The following is a 5964-nucleotide window of genomic DNA, read 5'->3' as shown; positions in this document are numbered from 1 at the left end:
GAGAAGGGGAAGGGGCAGAGGAAGGGGACAAGGGAAGGGGCGAGGAAGGGGAAAGGGGGAGGGGCGACGAATAGGGGACGGGGGAAAGGGCTAAGGAGAGGGGAAGGGGCGAAGAAGAGGGGAAAGAGAGGGGACACAAAAAGTCACAAACCTCTTTATCATTCAGCACCGTTTGCAACATGTTCCCCGCCTGTCACGCCCTCAGCCCGTCGCGCTGATTGGCCAACAGGGTAACTGCCGTCCCGCGATATTGGCTCTGTGATTGGTCGACGAGATGAATTGCTGCCATTTCTCGCCACATCGATCGCCGCGATTGGTCAACTTTTATACGGCTTTTCTGATAGGCTGTTATGAAAGCTTTACCTGGATTGGTCAAACCATTCGCTGTTATTACAGTGAATGAAAAAATATATCGAATCAAAATTCAGAGAACATCTATATATTCAGAAAACAAAACAAAAAAAATGGCATAGATATATGAATAGATATTCTAATTTTAGCGACGATCCGCTGTTGTTGGAGACAAAAGAACTGCCGGTTCAGTTTAGCAAAAGACCCGCCTTTTTTTCCCAATTGCTACAAACCGAGGGCTCTCCCACCTTATGCCCTACATTTCATGGTCTCCCCACACCGTGCCCATACCCCCACCATACCACCATCATACCACCACCATATTCCTACAATACCCACACCATACCCCCATCATACCACCATTATACCACCACCATACCACCACTATACCACCACCATACCACCACCATACCCCCACCATACCACCACTATACCCCCACCATACCACCACCATAGCCCCACCATACCCCCCACCATACCCCCGGTACCACGCTCCCGAAACCTTTGCATCACCCAATATTCTGATGCACGGAACCTTCGCTCAATATTTTGTACAGTAACACTCTCCTACTACGTTTACCTCGTCTTGCTTCCTTCATCTGTTGCTTCATTTACTTCATTTCTCGTTCCTTTCACCTCTTGCTTCCTTTATTTCTTGCCTCTTTCAAACCTTGCTTCCTTCCTTCCTTCATTCGTGGTTGTCAGACTTTTTCCTTCCTTGCTCTGTGCTTCTCTACGGATGATTTAGGAAGGTTGCTTTAAGTTCGACTTTTTATTGATAATACGAATATGAGGTCAAGTGTCTGTCTGTCTTTCATAAACTTTTTTTTTTTTTTTTTTTTTTGCCAAGTCTTTTCGAGATTTTAGATTGAATCTGTGTGTACAGTATACACGCACGCCCTGCAAACACACACACACACACACACACACACACACACACACACACACACACACACACACACACACACACACACACACACACACACACACACACAGAAAACAAGCACTACAAAATACAAATGAAAATACAAACAAGTCAGGCACATGTTTGTTCAAATGACAATGTAAACATTTTATTTCTATTTCTATTTTTTTTTTTTTTTTTCAGTCTCATATCTCTTCTCCTGTTACACTGTTAGCCGCCGGGAGGGCAGAGGTCACTGACATTTGGAATTATGTATTCGGTCTTAGAGAAAGGATAAATAAGGATGTAAATGGAATAAGAGAGAGGGAGAGGGAGAGGGAGGGAGGGAAGGAGAGAAAGAGGGAGAGGGGGGAGATCGCGTTAGGGCGAGAGGATGAGAGGGGGAGAGAGAGAGTGGGGGAGAGAGTGAGAGAGTCAGAGTGAGAGGGTGCGAGAATGAGATGAGAGTGAGAGAGTGAGAGAGGGAGAGGGGAGAGAGAGAAAGAGATAGAGAGAGAAAGTTAAAGAAGAAAGGAGAGAGAGAGAGAGGTGAAAAGAGGGGGAGGGGAAGAGAGAGAAAGAAAGAAGAAAATGAATGAATTAATAAAAGGAACGAGAAAGTAAGCATGGCGCTTGCTCTGAAGCTCCGTTCCGGGAAAATTCTCAATGGGCGGGAACTGCAGAGGGAAGCTTCACGTGGCATACAGCTGCACTCGAAAAAAAATCCGAAAAAAAATCCCTTGACTGTCTGATCCGACGAAAACCACCTCGAGGAGAGAGCCACCCGACACCGACGTCAGTATCTGCGAAATCTTCTTGGTCATCCGAAAAAAACGATCAAAAACAAAAACGAAATAAAAAAAACATCATGGGTACGAAATTTTGTGTTTCGTAGGGTATAAAGTTCTGAGGAAATGGATTCTAGTACGGGGTCTTAGTAATGCGACCAGAGGACAGCGAAGGACGTGAGGCCAACGACAAGAAGCTGCAGATTCGGTGCAAGTGCAGCGAAGCGACGCGCGGAGAGCAAGGGCGGATAGTGATAAGTACGACCCTGTGTTCCTGGGGCCGTGGTGATTAGGTGCCGCGTAGTAACAACTTCAAGAACAATAACAAAAACAGCAAACTAATGAGAAAAAGGATGGTTAGGGTGAGAAGACGTCTGGGGAACAGGGAACACTCTTCTCTCCCTCAGATCTGGTACCTTTTTCCTTATATTTTTTGTCTTTTCTGCTCTTTTCCCTTTCCTCTCTCTCCCTCTCTCTCCCTCCCTCTCTCTCCCTCTCTCCCTCCCTCCCTCTCTCTCCCTTCCTCCCTCTCTCGCCCTCCCTCCCTCCCTCCCTCCCTCTATTTTTTTTCTTAGGTAAAGCGTCTTGTTAAGGTTTCGATACTTGAAAAATACAACCCCCAGTCACTAAGCTTAATGCCCAAGCGACCCGTGGAGAAAAATGACCGAAACTGCAGACGCAAAGGGACTGTGTGTGATCGGGCAAGGTGGGCGTCGGAGAGGCGTGCCAGAACGAGGGTGGGCGGGGTGGGCGGGGCGGGAGGGCGTGTTCAAGGCCAGACATCCTTCGCCGCGGCTGCAGAAATCTCAGACGATGTTTTTATCCGTTTTATTTACGTGATTATCGGACGGTTTGTTAGGAGTGGTGCGAGGCCCGACCCAGGGAATATACATTATACGGACGTGTATATACACAGAAATAAATGCATGTTTATCAGTCTAGACATGTATATCTACAGCATAGATAGTTAGATATATGTATATCTATCAGGTATGTAGACAAGAGGAAGGATGGGGAGGAAGAAAAGGAAAGGGAAGACGAGGAGGAAGAGGAAGAAGAAGAAGGAGAAGGAGAAAACCTCGTTCTCCCGCCTTCTCTCACCGCCAGTCTCTTGGCACAAACTCACCTGTGGGTACGAAGGGGAAGCAGGAGGGGTTCGTAAGCTGGTAAACATGCGTGGGTTATAAGCAGAAGGGGGCACGTTTGCAGGTACGTGTCTTAAGCAGGAATAGCTTCGTAAGTAGGTGCGGGTCGTAAGTAGGAGGGGGGGGGGCATAAACGTAAATGGTTTTGTAAGTAGGTGGAGGGGGGTCGTAAGCAGGATTGGCTTCGTAAGTAGGTGTGAGTCGTAAGCAGATGCGAGCAGAAGCAGGAGAAGCAGGAGAAGCAGGAGGAGGAGGAGGAGGAGGAGGAGGAGGAGGAGGAGGAGGAGGAGGAGGAGGAGGAGGAGGAGGAGGAGGAGGAGGAGGAGGAGGAGGAGGAGTAAGTGGGAAAAGGGCGCCCCCGACAGAGCTTTGGCACGAGTGGCTGAGGCAGGGAGCTCCTCCTATGCAGTGGCCGCCACGGAGGCTGCGTCGTTGCCAAGAGAGCAGGAGGTTTTCGTAATAGGATGTTGTAATAGGAGGATGAGAATAGACGCGAGGAGGAGGAGGGCGTTGTGGCGGATGTACAACGGTTTAAAAATGGTGTCGAAAAGTAGGAGGGAGAGTTAAAGGAAGATAGGACGAGGGAAAATACAATTGGAAATTTCAGATTCTGCTCTTTTTATCACTTCGCGTTTTCCAAAGGTTCGTTCTTCTCCTCGTCCCTGCCCCTTTCTCTCCCCTTTCCTATCCTCTTTCCTCACTGATTTTTCTTCTTCCTTCCTCTTCGTCTTCTACTTCTTCTTCTTCCTCTTCTTCTTCTTCTTCGTCTTTCTCTTCCTCCTCTACTTCTTCTTCTTCTTCTTCTTCTTTCTCTTACTCCTCTACTTCTTCTTCTTTCTCTTCCTCCTCTTCTTCTTTTTCTTCTTCCTCTTCTCGTCTCCCTTCCTCATTCCCCCCCCCCCCCCCCGTCCCCACCCACCTGTACACCGAAGACAGCTGTTTGTTGTTCGAAATCTGATTCAATTTTCGCGCCATCGATCAGTCAAAATTCGATCCAGATACACTACGATTGTGTAATCTTCTCGAATCTTCTACAACGCGAACCCATAACCTTTGTATTAGTCAAAAAAAACGAAGGTTGGTGACCGCGGGCCTAAAGCTTTTTTCCCTGTCGTTTCTGTTATTATTATCGTTATTGTTATTTATTTAATGATCTGTGTATCTGTGTATCTGATAGAAGTGTTGGATGTTTGAATTTAAGCTGACACATTTTCCCGCCTTTTCCTTTTGTTTTTCTTTTATCCTCTTTTTTTCCTGATTCTTCTATTTTCTTCTTTCTCCTTTAGTCTCCTCCTCTCTTCTTTTATTGTTTTTTTTTCTTCTTCTTCTTCTTCTTCTTCTTTCTTCTTATATTCTCCTCCTCTCTAATTTTCTTTTCTTCTTCTTCCTCTTCTTCTTCTTCTTCTTTCTTCCTTTATTCCCTCTTTCTCTCTCCTTCTATACTTGTCTCTGCATCAGTCTTGTTTATATAACCACGAAAAGTTCCCGGAAAATGCATTACGCTAACAAATTTTAACCTTCCTCTTTCATGAATTGTCGGTAAGGTTGAGTTTCCGTGCAAGCCGTATGTGCTCATGAACTTTAAGGGTGATTCATGGAAGCGAGGGAGTCGTTGTGTAAGAAATATCTTTATTGTGAGCATATTTATTGCCTATTTTTAGGATATTAATATTAGGAAATATATTAGGCACTGTATGTTGTGATCATTATCTTTGCAATTGATGAAGCAATGAAAAAAAAGCGGAGGATAATCAGTTAATTGGTATTTATTCTTCATTTATTGATGTATTTATTTATTTATTTGCTTGCTGGTCTCGCGCGAAATACATTAATAAACATTTTGTATCGTTGATTTTTTTTCACACGTGGGGAAACGTAGCCAAAGTTAATAATTGTTGTTTTCAAATGCAATTTTTTTTTTTTTTTTACTTTTTTTTTTAGATTGTAATTAATTCATAATTTAGTATTACACGCTTTCTGCGCTAGAATGCATGCGGTTCATTGTAATTAATGGTCTTTTTTTTTATCTCGCTCTCTCTTTCTCTTTTTTTCTTTCTAATTCTCTTTTTCTTTTACTCTCTTTCTCTTTCTCTTTTACTCTCTTTCTCTTTCTCTTTCTTTTTTACTCTCTTTCTCTCTCTCTTTCTTTCTCTCTCTCTCTCTCTCTCTCTCTCTCTCTCTCTCTCTCTCTCTCTCTCTCTCTCTCTCTCTCTCTCTCTCTCTCTTCTCTCTCTTGTTCTCTCTCTCTCTTGTTCTCCCTCTTTCTCCCCTTTCCCCTAAACTCTCACCCTTTTTTTACCCTCTCCCGTCTTTCTCACCTTTGTTGCCTTCACCCTGTTTCCCTTTCTTTTCTCTCACCCTCGTTTATTGCAACCTTCTTTCGTCTCGCTTTCTCTTCTCTTCTCTTTCATCCTCTTTCCCTCCTCACCCTCATCCCCTTCCCTCCCTCACCCTATCCCCTTCCCTCCCTCCCTATCCCCCCCTCCTCTCCCTTTTCCCCTCCCCTCCCTACCCTTTCCCCTTCCCCCCCACCCTTTCTTTCCCCCCCCTCCTTCTCCCTCCCCCTCCCCTCCCTCACCCCTTTCCCCTCCCCTCCTTCACCCTTTCCCCCCTCCCCTCCTCACCCTATCCCGCCCCTCCCTCACTCCTTTTCCCTCCCCTTCCCTCCCTCACCCTTTCCCCTCCCTCCTCACCCTTTCCCCTTCCCTCCCTTCACCCTTTCCCCTCCCCTCCCTCACCCTTTCCCCTTCCCTCCTCACCCTTTCCCCTCCCCTCC

Source organism: Penaeus chinensis, chromosome 20, assembly GCF_019202785.1.
Source record: "Penaeus chinensis breed Huanghai No. 1 chromosome 20, ASM1920278v2, whole genome shotgun sequence".
Classification (NCBI taxonomy): domain Eukaryota; kingdom Metazoa; phylum Arthropoda; class Malacostraca; order Decapoda; family Penaeidae; genus Penaeus; species Penaeus chinensis.
The sequence above is the reverse complement of the archived record's forward strand: the minus strand, read 5'-3'. Positions refer to the sequence as shown.